Here is a 19,366-nt window from a genome sequence, read left to right as displayed (position 1 = left end):
CACCCTCCTGAATCTTGCTGCCTTTCCCCTGAGCCTTACCTTTCCTTCTGGCTCTCCCCACTCCTCCAAGGAGTAATGATAAGCTACTTACCTCTGCAGCCCCAAACACACCTCCCAGAGAGTGACTGCAGACTACTTCCCCTGAAATCTCCCCACTGTGGCTAACTTCTTGTCTTTATAAACCCAGCCCAGCTGGGCATCCTCACTCAGTTCAGGGAGTGCTTAAACCACCTGAGTCCCCTCAGCTGTGGCCTATCTGGTTAATTGGCCCCATGCTTAGCCTACATTAACCCTTTCAGGGCAAGTGTGGAGTCAGGGCAGAACAGTCAATAGCTCCCCTAGAAAGGGATGGCTGAGTTTTACGACACTACTTTTTATCCTATTAATAACACATTAGAACCCACTATGTGTAAGTTGTGGCATTCCTTGATCTAGTTAACTATTTTTTTTTCAGTTAAAGCACCAGTATTAAACATATTGCGAGCCTAAATATAAGATGTAGAATTTGTTAATTTTGAATTATATATTTAAATTAAATACATTATAGAATGAAATTAATGAATATATAAAACATTTAAAGAAGCACAAAGTAAGAAAACACAAAGTATCAAGTAGGCCTATTAACCACCTAATCATGATTCATGTGTAATCTAAAGAAAAGGAAAAAACTGCTATATAAGATGTAACTGAATATGGCCAACAAAGTTAAAATATACAATAAAGCAAATATTTTAAAAGATTTTTAAAAATATACTCACATATCTGAATGTGGAAGAGGTCCTGAAATGCTCCAAGAGGACGAATGTCTCTGACCCAGGCTTTATCTTCTGGCCGGCCAGAGACCTGCTCCCAGCGGGAACGCATGGCCCATTGGAGGACCCTCAGCCATTGCACAGTGGTGATATCAGAGTGGGGATCCCAGGGCGGGAAGCACCTGCTGACGCCCCCATGAGCCACAACCCCTCTCCGGGCTCAGATTCCAGTGCAGGCTGCAAGAGAACAGAAGGGCAACATATTGGACGCTCAGTCACTGAGGAACCCGTGTGGGCAGCTGGCAGAGTGAAGGAGCTGCAGCCCTGGCCCCGCACCTCAAGGGGACCAGGCTCCTCTCCAGCCTGTACTTGCTGCCCAGAGGACGGGCAGGATGTGAAGTCATGAACCAGAGCTAGTGCCCAGCTGATGAAGCTAGTGCTCATGAGAGGGGCACCTGGATGCCACCTGGACCCTTTTAAATTGCCAGGCCTCTGGGCAATTGACCCCTTTGCCCCCTCTCCTCTGGTCAGAGAGCCTGTGCATGGTGAACACCCACGCACAAAGAGCTTGAACCTGACAAACATTATCGGCTAACAAGACAAGAGAAATTTGAAGCTGGAGATTGACTTGAGGAAATACAAAGAGAATTTATTTACAGGGTATGGGTGAGGGAAGAGCTGTTAAAACTCTCTACAAGAGTCTAAACACCAAAGAGAAGTGGGAGAAATACTATATGTCAAGTGGGCTATCACTAGGAGAGCACCAGGGTGAACTGAAGCAAAGAGAAAATTTAGGCTGAATCTCAAGAAAGATTTCCAGCAGCAAGGTCTGTTAGGCTGTCAAACAATTTACCCAGGAGAACCCCATTGCACCATTAATTAAAAAAAAAAAATCAGACTGAAGACATCACCAGAGAAGCTAGAGAACTCTACATTGGCAGTGTGAAGATGCTTCTAGTTGAGACCAATCTGAGTGAATTTTAACCATGAAGTTTAAATCTGGAGTCAAACTTCAGGAGTGCTTGGAATCAAGGTTTCGGTCTCCCCACCACCCAACCTGATCTCCAGAATATCAAAGGCAGGGAAGAAGTAGCTGCACAGGGGCCCTTCAAGTCTTGGGAAAAGTCAGTTCAAACATGTTTTGAGTGTTGTGGCAGAGCTCTGACCTTGCTTCTGTGGGTCCTGCGCTTCTAGGCGGTTTATGCTAGCCTCAGTGGCTCACTGTGACCCTCCACGTAGCCCTTCTCTCTCTAGGGCCAGGGTTACAGTCTACTGAGCCCTTTTCATCATAGGCCTGCAAGGAGGTTGGTGAGAGAACTCCCACAGTCTCTGTTCAGCCTCCTGTCCTGACAGGGACCTGACTTCCCCTTCCAGGAGCTGTTCCTGTAGTGGTGGGTTGGGGGGAACCCGGGCCCGCCCTCTACTCCGGGTTCCAGCCCAGGGACCCTAATGGTAGCAGTTGTTGGCAGCCAACCTTTCACTGCCAGAGTTGCTACATTTCCCTGAGCCACTTCCCCACAGCTCTCCTGCTTCTCCCTTCTTCACCCTTACCTTAGGGCTCCTTTAACGATGTTTTAGAGTGTCTTCAGTAACCAGCCCTTCAGCTGCACTTCCACTCCTCTGCCTGACTGGAGTGAGCCCTTTTTATAGTAACAGCAGGGCCTTAATTAGAGTCAGGTGGTCACATTAACTGAATGGCCTAACTCTTTACAGGTTAATTAAAGTCAGGTGTTCTCATTAGCCTGGAGCAGACCCTGCTCTGGTCAGTCAGGGAACAGAAAACTGTTAATCCAGTGGCCAGTATATCTGCCTTCAGCTATTCTGCTGTACCCCATTTGCCTGAGTCTCTCACGGTGTTTATACTAAAACAGGCAATGAAGGACAATGGAGTGTAACATTTCATAGATTCATAGACTCTAGGACTGGAAGGGACCTCGAGAGGTCATCGAGTCCAGTCCCCTGCCCTCATGGCAGGACCAAATACTGTCTAGACCATCTCTGATAGACATTTATCTAACCTACTCTTAAATATCTCCAGAGATGAAGATTCCACAACCTTCCTAGGCAATTTATTCCAGTGTTTAACCACCCTGACAGTTAGGAACTTTTTCCTAATGTCCAACCTAAACCTCCCTTGCTGCAGTTTAAGCTCATTGCTTCTTGTTCTATCCTTAGAGGCTAAGATGAATAAGTTTTCTTCCTCCTCTTTGTGACACCCTTTTAGATACCTGAAAACTGCTATCATGTCCCCTCTCAGTCTTCTCTTTTCCAAACTAAACAAACCCTAATTCTTTCAGCCTTCCTTCATAGGTCATGTTCTCTAGACCTTTAATTATTCTTGTTGTTCTTCTCTGGACCCTCTCCAATTTCTCCATATCTTTCTTGAAATGTGGTGTCCAGAACTGGACACAATACAGTTGAGGCCTAACCAGTGCAGAGTAGAGCGGAAGAATGACTTCTCGTGTCTTGCTCACAACACGCCTGTTAATGCATCCCAGAATCATGTTTGCTTTTTTTGCAACAGCATCACACTGTTGCCTCATATTTAGCTTCTGGTCCACTATAACCCCTAGATCCCGTTACTGCTGTACTCCTTCCTAGACAGTCTCTTCCCATTCTGTATGTGTGAAACTGATTGTTCCTTCCTAAGTGGAGCACTTTGCATTTGTCTTTATTAAACTTCATCCTGTTTACCTCAGACCATTTCTCCAATTTGTCCAGATCATTTTGAATTATGACCCTATCCTCCAAAGCAGTTGCAATCCCTCCCAGTTTGGTATCATCTGCAAACTTAATAAGCGTACTTTCTATGCCAATATCTAAGTCGTTGATTAAGATATTGAACAGAGCCGGTCCCAAAACAGACCCCTGCAGAACCCCACTTGTTATACCTTTCCAGCAGGATTGGGAACCATTAATTACTCTCTGAGTATGGTTATCCAGCCAGTTATGCACCCACCTTATAGTAGCCCCATCTAAGTTGTAGTTGCCTAGTTTATTGATAAGAATATCATACAAGACCGTATAAAATGCCTTACTAAAATCTAGGTATACCACATCCACTGCTTCTCCCTTATCCACAAGTCTTGTTATCTTGTCAAAGAAAGCTATCAGTTTGGTTTGACATGATTTGTTCTTTACAAATCTTTACAAATCCATGCTGGCTATTCCCTATCACCTTACCACCTTCCCTATCACCTTACCACCTTCCAAGTGTTTGCAGACAATTTCCTTAATTATTTGCTCCATTATCTTCCCTGGCACAGAAGTTAAACTAACTGGTCTGTAGCTTCCTGGGTTGTTTTTATTTCCCTTTTTGTAGATGGGCACTATATTTCCAAAGATAATAGCTAGAGGCTCAGATACCTCCTCTGTTAGCTCCTTGAGTATTCTAGGATGCATTTCATCAGGCCCTGGTGACTCGTAGGCATCTAACTTTTCTAAGAGATTTTTAACTTGTTCTTTTTTTATTTTATCTTCTAAACCTACCCCCTTTCCATTAGCATTCACTATGTTAGGCATTCCTTCAGACTTCTCGGTGAAGACCGAAACAAAGAATTCATTAAGCATCTCTGCCATTTCCAAGTTTCGTGTTACTGTTGCTCCCTCCTTACTGAGCACTTTTATCACTTTAGAGTCACTGAGTCCATTTTCAGGCATTTGGGATTCCTATTTGCATGTTCACTCTGAGCATATACACCACTAGAAACCAAGCTCTGAAATACATTGTCAGACCTGGAACTGGTCAAAAACAGTTTGAAAAATGCATGAAAAATGTCAAAGTCATTTTCATCCTGTAAAGGCAAAACAGAGCTTTTTGCAAAATAATCCAGTTTTTAAATTTTCCTATCCCCCTATGTTCCCCAAATTTTTCCTATGAGAGCAATAAAATCAGTGATGTCTGGGGTTTGGGATTCCTCCCCGCTTCTTCTTCCCTCCCCCTCCCCTTTCTCTCTCTTTTTCCATTTGCCATTCTGTAATTTTTCAAAAGTTGAGGAAGTTAGAGGTCAGGGCCTATGACCTGGCAAAGGGGTGAAAGGGTGAATTAGGGAGCAGAGCAGAGCATAGAGGGTTTCCTGCTCATTTCCAGTAAGTGGACCAGTGGTAGGAAAGAGCACAGGAGTTATTGTGGAGGTCATAATTTATTTCCTGAGGCAGGAAAAGCCTCAAATTGTTCAGCTGGTTGGTTGATTTTATTTGGGAGATGAGAAATGAAAGTGCATGAGGAGAGAGGATCACCACTTATTGTGGGCATCACTATTATGACCATAACTGGTCAGGACCTCTGTCTGATGACTCATCCAGCTAAAGCCCTCCAACACATCACTACACTGTGGTTTTCAGATTAGTATTAGCTCAAAGGAAAAAGCACCACCTATTGATCACCATCAGCACTTCATGCAACACCTAGCTATTTCTTGGAGAGTCACAAGCCAAACAGGCCTACCTCAACCGCACTTATCTAAATGCTCATCAGATCTCACAAGCTAATATGGTAAGGGGTGCTAAAAAAACCTCTTTGCCAGATCTACAGCTCAAGTATGGCTTCAGTTAAGAGAGAGCCTCTGGAGAAAATGTATCAAATAAACAGAGGAAGGAGTAAGTCAAATTAAAATAAAATGGTAAAGATCCAGTTTTGTAATCATTATTAAGCTACCATTCAAGCAGTACAGATCATCCAATTAAGGTGGCTCCATGGATTGACAATGTTGGAGGTGAAGAGCATCTGTGGCTGATTGGAAGAAGTGATACCATGTTGAAATCCAAATCCAGAGGCGCAATTATACAAAAACTCTTAGTAGGCAAGTTTTAGGGGAAACTTAAAAGCAAATTGTAAAAACAGCCTGACCAAACACGAGGCAGCAGTTTATAGAATATCAATTGCTATGCCTCGGGGACAAGAAGAGAGAAACGTGCCCAGAATATGAACAGCCTGATAAAAAATAGTGAATTTCCCCAACGGATGCAGCAAGGTTACCAGCAACATCAGGTCACCAGCAACACAGCCAAATAAAAGGATTTACCCAGCCCCTTCCCTCAGGCAGAGGGAAGGAGAGTTCAAGTAGGGGAGGGTGGATTCTTGTTGAGCGTGTGCTTGCGGTTTGGTGCCTTATTATCATAGCCACATAATATACTACCAAAAGGGGATCTGGCATCCCACCTTCCCAGAACACAGCCTCTTCTTGGCTTTGGCCTGGAGAGAATGATTAGGCCCCATTTTAGGTTTCTTGGGCAAGTTCCACTCATGGGTTCGATGGCCAATGGCTGGGATCCACAGAGGGACTTAGGCACTGGGACACTGAGAGTTACGGTGCCTCACTGTTAGGTGCCTAGAAAACCACAGGAACAACCGTGCAATCCACAAAGCTGAGTGAGGTGCCTAGGCCTAGGCTCCCTCTACAATGAATGTAGGGGAGAGACAAGCACCTTGGAATGTGATCCACAAAAGCACCCATGCTGGGCAGGGAGCTGCCTAAGCTAGCCAATGAGAGATGCCAGCTAGATGGGGTAGTTCTAAGCCCTGGACCTCTCATGTAGATAGGTGCCTAAGTCCGGGTTTCAGGAAGGTGCCTCTCTCCTTAGCAGTCTACAATTGGGGACTAGGAATCAGGCAGCTTAGGTGCCTCTTGTGAGAATGAGTTAAGCACTTGCCTTGCTCCACACCAAGAAGCTTGCTGAGGAGGTGGTGCCCATCTTAACAGTTTCAATCCAGTGGCTAGAACACTCACCTGGAATGTGGGACACTCTGATTCAATTTCCCCTGCTGGAAGAATGGATTTGAGCAGGGAGGGCTTCCACCTCTCAGGAACTTGCTCTAACCACTGAGCTGGGGCTCTCTCAGTCTCTCCAATTGAAGCTGTTCCACTGTAGATAAATACTTAAGTAGTCACTGAATTAGAGCAAGAGAGAGAATGATTCTGTAGCCCAGTGGTTAGGTCACCCATGGGTAAGACCCAGGTTCCAGTCCCCCTGCTCCAAACACTTTTATTATTTAATCCACATCAGAATAGCCCCAGCAGGAGAGACAGAGGCAGCTCCACATCAGAATAGCCCCAGCCCAGTGGTTAGCGCACCATCCTGAGTGGTGGGAGACCCCTGTTTAAATCATCTCTCTCTTTCTAGCAGAGAGGGGGGAATTGAACTCAGGTCTCTGTCTTCCACAGCCCAGGTGAGTGCTCTACCCACTGGGCTAAAAGTCATAAGGTGGGCACCACTTCCTCCTCTGGCAGGATTTTGAACAGGACCCGATCCAGTAGGTGGCCTCTAAACACCCCTAGTGCATGGGTGGCCAACCTAAGCCTGAGAAGGAGCCAGAATTTACCAATGTACATTGCCAAAGAGCCACAGTAATACATCAGCAGCCCCCTATCAGCTCCGCCCCCACTCCAAGCGCCTCCCACCCACTTGCAGCCCCACAGATCTGCACCTCCCAATCAGCTGTTTTGTGGTGTGCAGGAGGCTTGGAGGGGTAGGGGGAGGAGCAAGGGTATAGTAGGCTCAGAGAAGGGGGAGGAAAGGGGTGGAGTGGGGGCAGGGGCTGTGGCAGAGCCAGAGGTTGAGCAATGAGCACCCCCCAGCACATTAGAAAGTTGGCACCTGTAGCTCCAGCCACAGAGTCAGTGCCTATACAAGGAGCTGCATATTAGCTTCTGAAGAGCCACATGTGGCTCCGGAGACAGAGGTTGGCCACCCCTGCCCCTAGTGGATTGGGCCCAGCATGTAACTTATGTGGCTGAACACATGTCTTCTGCTGGTTCGTGATTTGCTCTGGGGCTTAGGCAGGGGATAGGCACTCAGACACCTAGAGGGAAGCAGTAGTACATATGCCCAGAGGCAAAAACATAAGTATCAAGGAAATTGTACTCTGAAAACTTAAGCAACAAGTGAGTTTAGGTTAAGCAGGAGTATAGTGGATCCCAGGGGAGCCAAAACTGGGACTTAGACACTTGTAACACGGTCCTCTGCCATTTTCCTGGGGCCACTGGCTGCCCCAATAAAGCTCAGAGAGGCTTCTAGTTCTACAGCAACCATGGCTTTATTTATACCCTATTCTCCCACCACCAGTGATATACTATATACAGAGCTTGCAGACCTTACAATCACCTCTCCTACACAGAATCTGCCCTCAGCCTGCAGACTGGCCATTCCCGCTTCTAGCTGCTAGCCAGCCAGCCTTTATAGCCCTTGAACCCTCAGGCCCGCAGGTGCAGCCAGTTCTAAAGGCCAGGCACCAGACTTTTCCCCAGCCCCAATCTATTTCCCCTGATTGGGGCTGGCTGAGAAGGGGCTAATTAGGTGCCTTTGCACCAGCACCCTGCTACAGCACCTATGCACCATAGTGCATTTAAGCCTATGAGCTTAGGAGAATGGGTATGAGTAGCACCTTTGGAAAGGGGCTGTTGGAATTCTATATAGACAGATCATTCAGGGAGGCCCAAATCAATTAGCAACTTGCCAAAAGCCCAGCCCTGGTATCTGTATATACATTTACTTACATGTATTTGATCAGAATTAAATAGACATATGTAGAAGTATGACCACAACTCAGCATACCCCCTAATGGCTGGGTGTGACATTGCAGGACTTTCTCCCTTAGTCAATTCCTTCCAACCATGGTCCAGATCCTTTATTGCTCTGGTTCTTCCAGTGACTCAGCCCTCCAGACAGCATCACATACAGCCTTACCCCTTCCAGGGTTTCAATGTGTCAAACACTCTCCAATACAATACTGGTCATCAATACTACATCTCCTGCCCCTGCTAAACTGTTCTTTAATCCCACTCTTCTGTCACAGCAAGGGGTCCCCAGGTTACTTTCCAGAAGAACTCAATAAGCCCAAACACAATTTAAGCCACTTCTCCACATCCTGGGCTTATAGTTCATGAGGCTCTCCTCAGATCCCTGTTCCACATCCAGAACACCAAGACATAGGACTAGTAGAGTAACAAACCCTCCAGGATTGCCCTGGAGTCTCCAGGAATTAAAGATTAATCTTTAATTAAAGATTATGTCATGTGATGAAACCCCCAGGAATACATCCAACCAAATTTGGCTGGCTGCATATCTGTGCCCACCCCATGGGTTTCCCCGCAAAGCAAGGGAACTCTAGCTTATAACTGTAGTCCTGCCTTCTAGGTGCCCACTCCTTCCTTTCCGAAGCACCCCAGGAAGTGTTTAATAAGGAATTGGATCTGACACCCCTGTAGGTACAAGTGGGCTAAATGAGCTCTCAGGCACTTGTTAACTCTTGTCTACCAGTGTGGGATTTACACACTCCATCAGTGCATAACCCTGCTTTTTGCCATTACCTTGTATTTTCCGATAGATGTGGTTTGTTTGTTGTGTTTTCTTGCAATGAATAAAGAGGGCCAGATTCTTTCCTGTACCTAGATCCACTAAGTGGAGAGAGCGTGGAGAGTCAGGAAACTGGTTACAGTTCCCTAATGGTCATGGTTCATCTGGGCTGGTTTGGCCCTTGCATAGGTTACAGCAGCCAAAAGCCAAGGTCTGTTTGAAACATCCCCTAAAGGGCTGAATACCAGCTGTGACTAGGCAGAGGACAGTGAGCCATGCCCTGCCTACTCCCTGCCTTGATCCTCCCTTCCCCAATTTGTCCCCTGTGCTAGGGCTTAGAAGAGGGTGGAACAGAGACTGGGTCTGCTGGCAGTGAACCAGCTGAGAGCTCCCAACATCAAGAGGATTCTCAGCAGGCTAGATCCAGCTTCTGTACTTACTTATTGAACATAGAGATCTGGTGCTTATTTGCGGGGGCTGCACTTTGGACAGCCCTGCTGTAATACATGAGCCCAAATTCTCCTCACAATTCCACCACGAAACCTTATTGACTGCAGTGGGCTAGAAGTAGGGAGGCAGTGTGGCCAGTGGACAGCGCATAGGACTAGGAGCTAGGAAACCAGAGTTCTTTTACCAGCTCTTCTTCTTGGGTGGGTCATGTAGCCCCTCTTTGGCTTGGTTTCCCTATCTGTAAAATGGGATAACAGTGCTTATTTATCTTTGCAGCATGCTTAGAGATCTATAGATTAAGTAAGGAACAAGAGAAGAGTTTGTGTTGGTAGCTAAATAAATACATGAGTCTCTGTGACGGGGTGTTTGCCCCACACCAGCCCTGAAAGGGTTAAGGAAGCTCAGCAAGGGCGAGTTAAAATAGTCCCCACATGAGTGGACTAGGCTGGAGGAGAAACCCCTGATTGGAGGATGAAGCTCACCTGAGCAGGTGTGGGCTGGGCTAATATAAAGCCAGTAAGCTGGCAAGGTGCTTTGCAATAGAAAGAGGGTTGGTAGAGAATTCTCTGACCCCTGAGAAGGAGCTATTTGAGAAGGAGACTGGATACAAAGGGAGCAGGAGCAGGAGCAGGAGCAGGAGCTGATGATGAGGCTATCAGCAAGAAAGTAAAGCTGAGGGAAGGAACTATTACCAAATGCTATAATTGGAAGATTCCTAGTCAAAGAAATAAGATTAGATGATGATAACCCTGTGAAAATACTTGACTGGGTTTGAAAAAAAGCATTGGGGAGATTGTAAGAGCTAGGAGGCTGTGAAAAGGTGATCTTTTAATTGAATGAAAAAACACAGAGCAAACTGAAACTTCTAAAAGTTAAAATAAGTTGTCAGCTCCCTAAGTATTTGACAGGAATAAAGGCGGTAATATGTAGTGTGCCATTACACCTGACCAATGATCAGATAACTAATAGCCTAGGAGAACATAAAGTATTTAGTAAGTAAGTGACTAATTAAATAGTAGAGGAGGAGAAAACAAACCAGCAGCAGCTGTACTGATTACATTTAAGGGAGGGACTCTACCTGAGAGAGTAACACTAGGGGTTTCAGATATGACTTGATTCTGAATATAGCCTCCTGCCCAGGGTCTGGGCATGTAGCAGCTGTTTGTAAAGGGAAAATAAGATGCTGTAAATGTGGGGGAGAGTATTCCTATGAAAACTGTATAGAAGCAACAAAGCTCAAATGTAGTAATTGGGGTGGTAATCACAGCCCAACATATAGAGGGTGAGTTGCAGCAAGGCAAGCTAAAGAGATACAAAAAATAGTGAATAACCTATTTTAAGCAGAAGCTGAAAGAAGATTCTCAAAGCATCAAATGGAGAGGGAAGAGATAATCAGCATAGGAAAAGGTGAACTGCAGGCACAGCCTCATTCTATAAAGAACACTGGAAGGAATAAGAGATGATATACTAGGAATGGAAAAATAAAAGTGATAAACTGTACATCACAAGCTGGGAAAAATCAGAAAAAATGAATAACAGCAAGTGTAGTAGAAAAATACTTTTATATTAGTGACTTGTCAAGGGACTGCATTTGTGCAATTTTGAATTAAACTAATGGAGAAATATAACTAGTATGGGGATCTCAATCTTTTGTTGGAATGCCACCAGTCTGATAGTACATGGCCAAGAACTAAAAGAAAATATCCTGGAAATGAAAACTAAACCAGATGTCCTATGGATCCAGGAAACATGGCTGGTCGAAAAGCTTGCTTTAAATTCCCAGAGTATATTGCCTTTAGGCAAGGCTGAAAACTAGGAAGAGGAGGTATTTTGAACTTTCATCAGGGAAAGATTAAACTAAATTGCAGTAGAGACTAAAGAAGCAGCCTAGAATATAATGCTGTTGAGATTCCAGTGCAGAAGAGTAATGTTTCTTTAAGGATTTATAATGCCTATAAAACCTATGTGGAAAATTAGAAAGCTTGGAGCTACAAGAAATAGTGAAGAATGAAAACATATGATTATTTAGGTCATCACATATAATTGTGGGGAAGTAAGACAGCTGATAGAAATGATGCATTCTTAGAAAAGTTCTTAGATGGAAATCTAGTGGTTTTAAACAATAGCATTTCAGCTAGATTTAGTGTAACAGAGGCTAAATTTTCCTACTTAGACCTGGGAATTATAACAGCCTATATTGCAAGTAAATGCAACTGGGAAATATATAAGGAAGAAGGAATGGGAAGTGATCATTTCCCTATGCTTATTGCTTTTCAAGGGCAAGGTAAGGTTGAAGGTAATGGGAAAACTACCCACTTGGAATTTTAAGAAAGCTAATTGGGAGATATTTGCAAGTGAATGTACTGAATTTTGTTACCTTTGTGAGAGTGATTAACAAAGAATCTCAAAGACAATGTAACACGTGATTAATAGCAGGAGTTACTGTAGCCATACCTCAGATATTGAAGTACTCCAAAAATAAAAGCTCACTTCCACAGTGGAATGAGTGCAAAATGGCAGTTAAAGAATGGAACATAGTCTATAAAAACACAAAAAATACAATGAATAGTGAAGACCTAATGGCATATAAAAGAAGTAAGGCAATAGTACAAAGAATTGGAAAAGGATCAAAGAAATAATTGGAGCAAGTACTGTGGACAGATAAACAAACATAATCAAGACGTCAGAAATATAAAAGCAAATAAGAGAATTGAATTCAGACTAAAAAGTAGCCACATATTGGATCATATTGGGATTGACAATATAGTTAGAAGTTGAGAAGTTTTTTAGCAGAAACTTTCCAAGCTGTGAGTAATGATGAAAACCTAAGTGAGGTTTTCCACCAGATTAAAAGACAATGCATTGAAGAGAATCACGATCTATTATGTAATTGGGGTAAACATGAAGATACTCTATTGAATGATTTTGTATGTGTGAATTTGAGAAAGCTATTGATACCAGCAATAATACATCCCCAGGTAAAGATAATATATGTAACATAATGTTTAACCCTCAAACTGCTTTCAGAGATATCTTGGAATTATTTATCACTATATAGGGGAAAAGGAGTGATACAGATAGGTGGAAACACGAAGTAGTGATTCCAATATGAAAACCAGGCAAACTATTCACAAAAGTGGATGCCTATAGACTAATTGCTGTTACATCCTGCCTGCATAAAAGTACAGTGGGGATGAAAGATTGACTTCCTATTAGGAAAAACAATGGCATTATAGGTATGGTGCAGAATGGTTTTAGGAGAGGAAGATGCACCATTGATCACTAAATGAGAATCTGAAATACAAAAAAGTATGAGACACAAGGGTTTCATGATAGCTGCCTTTCTAGATAGTGGAAAAAAACGTATGACATGCTCTGGAGGGAAGGCTTATTATACAAAGTAGGTGCACTAGGATAAGGGGAAGAATGTGTGGGTAGATTAGAGAAGTTTTGAGTAAAAGGACCATGCAGGTCAGAGTGGGGAAAGTTTTTTATGTCGAGTATGTGTGTATATAGATAGATAATCTAGTATCAAAAATAGTTCATCATAAGGAAATGTTATCAACCCAACCTTATTTAATATTATGATAAATGACCCCCCAAACAAACAAGTGTCATTCTAGGTTGGAGTCATTTTATTAGCAGATGATTGTGCTTGGTGGGTTAGGACAAAGAAAATTGAGGTGGCAGAAAAGAGAATCAACAATGTGTTCCTAGAGACCTCTGACTAGTGAAATGCATGCGGTTTCACATTCTGCATTGCTAATACCCAAGGATTGATCTTTACAAAAAGGAAAGTTACAAAGGAAAGTAACAAATAGACATAGTACCCCTAAGATGATGACTCTCAACTATTTGATACTAAATTACTTTTAAAAGATCATATAAACCCTGATAAATATACATGAAGAATTAACCTGCGTAAGTCTTGCTGGGAGTGATGGGTGAGCGGATAAGAAAACACTGCTGACGGTACACAGAGCCTTAATCAGATCAGTTATTGAGCATGGCTACCAAGCTTTTGGGTCAGCATTAAAATCAGAACTTAAAAAATTAGAATACATACAAGTCCAGGTACTACAAATGGCATGCAGTGTATTTATTACATCTATATGTGCACTACATATAGCTTCTAGTGACATGCTAATTACACTATGAATGAAACTACTGTATCTAACTTTCTGGGCCAAAGTTAATGGGAACTGCAATGATGAAAATACTAAACAAATTTATGAGAGCTGTTGGGAATTCGATAGCCAAACTGTAGCACATGTTAGAACTCCACATTCCATTAGAGTTAGTGTGGATGCAGGAGTTGAAAGACAAGGAAAAATTGAACAAAGTCAACTTTTTAGTCATGTGAAAATTAGTTATGGATGGAAAGTCACGTGCCAACTTGGATTTAGACATATGTTAGAAATTTAAGGGTAAAGAGACAATAGGCATTAAGTATGAAGTGTACCATGTGTAGAGGAGAAGTGGAATCAGTTTTGTCAAATATATGCAGGTGGGTCCAAAAAAGAAAAAAACAGGAAGATGTGGGGATGGCATACTGAACATCAAAATGTGGAATTAGTACATCTAAAAGAATATCTGACTATTTAGGTGTCATGATAGCTGGACTAGTAGCAATAATGCTAGCTTTGGATTGGAGCTGGGAGATATGCCCAGCAGCAGCAGTCATTTTTTCAGATTCAATCTCAGACCTGATACTTTTTTTTTTTATTTCTGTCTCTGTATGTAGAAGTGAATTAAATGAAATTTATATTTCTAACAGAGTTAGTACAAATGGGCATACATATAGCATTAGCTTGGATCCCAGTGCATACTGGGGATAACAGAATGAAATGGGTAGACAAAGCAGCTAAAAACACTGTAAGAAATGCAAGGACTAAGACAGAATTACCCTTAAGAAACAGGAATTCAAAAGCCTAGTACAGAAAGAATTAAGAGGAATGGCAAAATTGGATTAATGAAAAGGTTTTTTTTGTTGTTTTTTTTAATTGTGCCCTAGAACTGAGGACAACGACATATGTCTTGGCCTGGACAGGACTAATGAAGTGCTTTTGTTTAAAATACTAACTGGCTTAAACAAAAATCTCTTTTGAATAAAAGATGGACTGTGCACTCTGTAGTATGGAAGAAACAGTTGATCACCTTCTATGAGTATGTAAGGGCTTTGATAAAGAAAGGGAAAAGCTTTCTGAGCGATTCAAACAATTTAAGGTAAAAAAATTACATTATGTGATTTAGTAAAAACATTGGGGAAATGGAGTATTATCAAAAAGGTGCTGTTACATTACCTGACAAGACACAGGGCAGAGTGAGAAGATATAAACTGCTAAGTAGTGAGGAATTATAGTTAGTGATGGCTATAGGCTATTCATTCAAGTCTGCTTTGCCAAAAAAAAAGGGGTGGAGGGAGAAAGAAAGAGGGATTCAGTGGGGAAGGAGGAAACCCAGGCAAAGAGTGGGTGATGGAAGACTGGCCCTGAAAGAAGGGAGGAGGGGAAAAAAGCCTGTGGGAGGTGGAGTAGGATGCATCCTAGGGGGAGAGTAGCAAGGCTGAAGTCTAAGCAGACCTTGGCAGCATGTCATAGGGTCCCTGAGCAGGAATCATAGAACCATAGGGTTAGACGGGACCATGAGGGTCACCTAGTCCAACTCCCTGCCAAGATGCATGATTTGTTATGTCTAAACTCAGAGTAGTGGGTGGGCCTGGGTTCCCCTACCAGCCACTGGGGTAGTGGGTCCTGAGAGACGTTGAGAACTTACACCCCGCAGAAGGGGGAACTACAGTGACCTGGCCAGACGGCCAAACCACGACGGGAGTATTTCTATCCCAAGACTGAGAATTAGAGAGTGACAGAGTGCAACTGCAAGAAGGGGTGTTGGCCTGGCAGAGCTAATCCCCAGGCACGGTCAGAAGGAGGCATTCTAGTGGGGTGTAGAGAATCCCAGGACTCTCCCACAAAAACCCTACATCCCTGTGATGTTAAATTTGCACATTTAATCTCTGAAAATCAGCAACAGGAACAATTAAGGTTACAGGTGTAATCTTAACTCTGCCCCCTGATTGTGTGTGTATGTTGATGCCATTTTTAATGATATGATTAAATACCATTTCACAAATAATATGAGGCAATTTTTCTTGTACAGCCTTATTTATTACTTCTGAGTCTGTTGTCTCCGGTTAATTTATCCCAGTGTTGAAGAACATCACTCTCATCCATGAATCAGCAACTTCAGAGGGGAAACTAAATACAGCCACATTCTTAATATACAGCAAATCACTGTCTTAACACTTGGTTAATGTTCCACAGTGCATTGAATTATTGTCCTTGGATTTCAGATTAGTCCAGATTTAGTGCCCTGGTAGAAGAATTAAGGAGTACATGAAATAAGACGTGTGCCAGGCAAGCTTCCAGAGCAGCACAGGAGCATGTTGCCATCACAGCCACTAAGGCAGGCCCATGAGAAGCAGTCAGTGTCACAGAACATGCTTCCCTTTTCATGGGGAGCTACGTAAGATGAGGGGGACCAATTTGGATATAGCAGAAGGGTTCAGAGATGTTCCTAGAAAGAAAGTGAAGGAAGACAATTATTTTACTGTGATTTTAATGTGATCATGATCAGAAATAGAACAGAGGCCAGCACCCTCTTACTCAACATTTTATTCATGGAATTTAACACCAGAAGGAACCACCAGATCATCTAGTCTGACTTCCTGTATATGACAACACCACCTAGCATCCACACTCAAAGCCCAAAGTAGGACAGCCCTCGACACTAAATTATTGTGTGCCACAGGCAGGGAACAGGAGGGACTGAGGTGCCACCAATGCAACAATGGATCTTCTCATCTATATATTCCACGGCCTGACTAGTGATTGGAATTCCTGAAATCCTCCTTTAGTCCTCACTCATGGGATATTCTCCACTCAAGAAAATAAGTTGGATCCTTAGAGTAACCCATCTCCTAACTCCAATGGAAGTTTTCCCTGACTAAGAGAGGAGAAAAGTTTTGGGGGTGAAAATCCTAACAAACTTGGTTCCCAGAGTGCTAGTAAACAGCCTTATTTATTACTCTGTCATCCTTTGTCACCTGTCTCCAATCAATCACTTTACTACTATTAAAGTCTCCACATTGTTTTCCTAATGGCTCCGCATATGTGAATCAAAAGCATCTCAATATCTTGAGCAAACTTGAGTGAGTAGCAGAGCAATAGCTATCTGCTTCTCCTTGACTGAGGGCTAGTCCTTGCTCAGCAGTCGGTCTGCTTGCTTTCTCTTCTCGCATTAGACTAAAAATCTCATCTACTTAAAGGTATATGCAAACTCAGCCCAATATTGTCCTTATTACTCCTCTTGGTTGAGGACTATAATCATGTACTGCAGAGCCACAAAGGAAGGCAAATTATTATACCTTACTATGGGAGGAAAAGGTTCTGTTTTACCCTGTCTTGGGTAAACTTGATTGCCAAGCATCTGGCCAATCTGTCATTGTATATCCTTATCTGCATTCCTGGTGGATTTTCCTGCATCTCTTATTCATGGCTCTCCATTCCATTTGTTTTCCTCCTCCTCTTTCATGGCCTGCCTATTGGCTTGTTCATAGGTCCCTGCTTTCATCTGCTTTCATGTGCTCTTCCCCTTCCTTCTCTTATGTGGTCAGGAAACATCATCTTTTTATTTGCTGCTTAGCTTTTGCAATGGCCAGTCACAAAGCACTGCAAAAGTGCTTCTGTGGAGTGTTCCCTTCCTGTGACTAAAATAAAGGGGTCTGCTCCAGGACCCAAATTCTGGCTTGAGTTGTGCACAGGATACAAGCAAAAAATAGAGCAAGATGCATGTGCAACTGGCATCTCTTTCATATGCACCTATATGAACTGCCCCCAGCATTCTGAAATGCCATAAAAGGGATGGCTTTGTGATTCTGTGTGTTTTCCATGGGTCCTTCCCATAGTAATAGAAAAAGAAACATAGCCGGGGAAAAGGGAATGGGATGCTCAAAACCTAATCCCTCCATATGAAGACTTCAGAATCATGCCTAAATAACTTATTCAAGAAGCAAATGTTATCCTGGCCACGAAGTGGAATAATTTGTGCCCACCTCTGCAGACCTTGTTAGTGTCTGTGGGAACACTCTGTACATTAGCAGTAATCTGCTTTCCTCCAGTCTCAAAAAAACTGCCCCCTGATCCTTGCTCCCACCTGCCTCTCACCAGCCACTGCCCCGTCTCCCTTGAATTCCAATCTTATAGAAAATGCCATATACAACTGCTGCCTCGGGTTCCCCTCCTCCAGCTCTGTACCAGATCCCCTCCAGCCTGGCTTCTGCTCTCTCCACTGCATTGACAGTGCTCTCACTTAGGTCTCTAAATGGCTGGGATGCGGGTTGAAATTTTTCATATTTTGATGAAATTCCAGGATCCAGACGGGGAAAAAATTGTTCCTTTACAGTCTTTTCTTGGTTCCTCCTAACTGCTTACATGGCTCCAACTACCGGTGTTATACCAATGGCTTGCATGGCCAACCTATCTGCTCTTGACTCGTGTCCCTCAACCTAACCTCTCTCTCACCTCAGCCTGACTTGGTGGCATCGCCTTCAGGATGTCTCTTAATCTTTCCTCCAAACCTTCCTCCCCTGCCATTCCCTCCATTTAGTGTCACTGAGAACATCGCCATGTGCACTGTCTTGCTACTTAGATTTTGGAAAAGAGAATAGGGTTTGCAGGACTGGATTAGACCACTGGTCCATCATGTCCAATATTGGCCAATACTTGTATGGTGAAAACATCACGATGCACCTGACCATAGCACTCTGTTGTACAGCCAAGTGGGGGAAATATCCTCCCCCATGGAAAGAGATAATCCTGTTAGTTTAAAAGATTGAATCAGATGCCAATGGGCTCCTTGGCCTGCATCTTCCATCCTTAGTGGTCTGACTCATCTAATTAAGGTGATCAGTTGTTTGGAAAAAAACAAAGCAATTTGGTGCCTCTAATCATTAGTCTGACGTGAGCAAGGATTTTTTTTCCCTCTTGGCTGTCTTCATTTTCTGTACAGCAGTGCCTCATGATTCAGTGCAGCTCCAGAAGGACCAATGACTGCGTGGGCTGTCTTTGGCAAATACATTTGTTTGAAAATAAGTGTTTGTTTGACTTCTCTTTTTAATAAAAAAAAAAAAAAAAAGCACAATAACAAAACCCCTATTCCCTGGCAGGTTGACTCAATCACTATCTCGCTCTTTGCCAGGCTACAAAATTACAACCCACCTCTATGCAATTTATTACTTAGAGCATACACAGATGGAGCACACAGAGTTTTTAGACATGATGCCACCAAAAGAATTTTTATGGATCACGAAGAAACACTTTGCTTAAGAACAAGCAGCTTTTTGCAGGGCTAGAAAGAAAAGTTATTTTATGCACACAAATAAAACAGGATTTTGCCAGGGCTGCTTGGATACAGGTATGTTTCACGCAGTGTATATGCTGTTGATTTTTACATTTGTTTTATTATTGGCTTGCAAGGTCTGTTGATTAGTGTAGAGGCAAAAAGGGGACAGATCCATTGATTAACACCAGTTGAGGAACACCAGAGAGCTATATCCATTAATGCCAGCTGAGGCCCTGGTCTAGCGTGCCTGTTAATATCTCATGTGTTGGCTTTCGTTGCTGAAGACTACTTAGAAATTATAAATTAAAGGCACTGAGATTTTTGGCCTGGCCAGTTACAGGGGGTTATTTTAAAATTCAGTCCATTGTGTCAAATGCACATTTAAAGGGATCTTCGTCACAAAAGCTCTTCAGTCTTAAAACAAAACAGCCATCCCAGAACCCCCACTATCTTTAAGAAATAAACAC

At 43.1% G+C, this 19,366-nt stretch overlaps 1 long non-coding RNA gene across 1 annotated transcript in view; it reads right to left on the bottom strand.

Moving 5' to 3' along the window:
- Nucleotides 1-2,363, bottom strand: part of LOC120401926 — a 38,171-nt gene extending 35,808 nt beyond the window's left edge. The window contains exons 1-2 of the long non-coding RNA XR_005596848.1: nucleotides 2,304-2,363; nucleotides 759-989 (exon numbers count right to left, since the gene is read on the bottom strand). This is a non-coding gene — a long non-coding RNA (uncharacterized LOC120401926). The remainder of the gene's footprint in view (nucleotides 1-758; nucleotides 990-2,303) is intronic.
- Between the last annotated feature and the right edge of the window lie 17,003 nt (nucleotides 2,364-19,366).

The sequence above is a fragment of the Mauremys reevesii genome, linkage group 3 (assembly GCF_016161935.1).
Source record: "Mauremys reevesii isolate NIE-2019 linkage group 3, ASM1616193v1, whole genome shotgun sequence".
Classification (NCBI taxonomy): domain Eukaryota; kingdom Metazoa; phylum Chordata; order Testudines; family Geoemydidae; genus Mauremys; species Mauremys reevesii.
The sequence above is the reverse complement of the archived record's forward strand: the minus strand, read 5'-3'. Positions and strand labels throughout refer to the sequence as shown.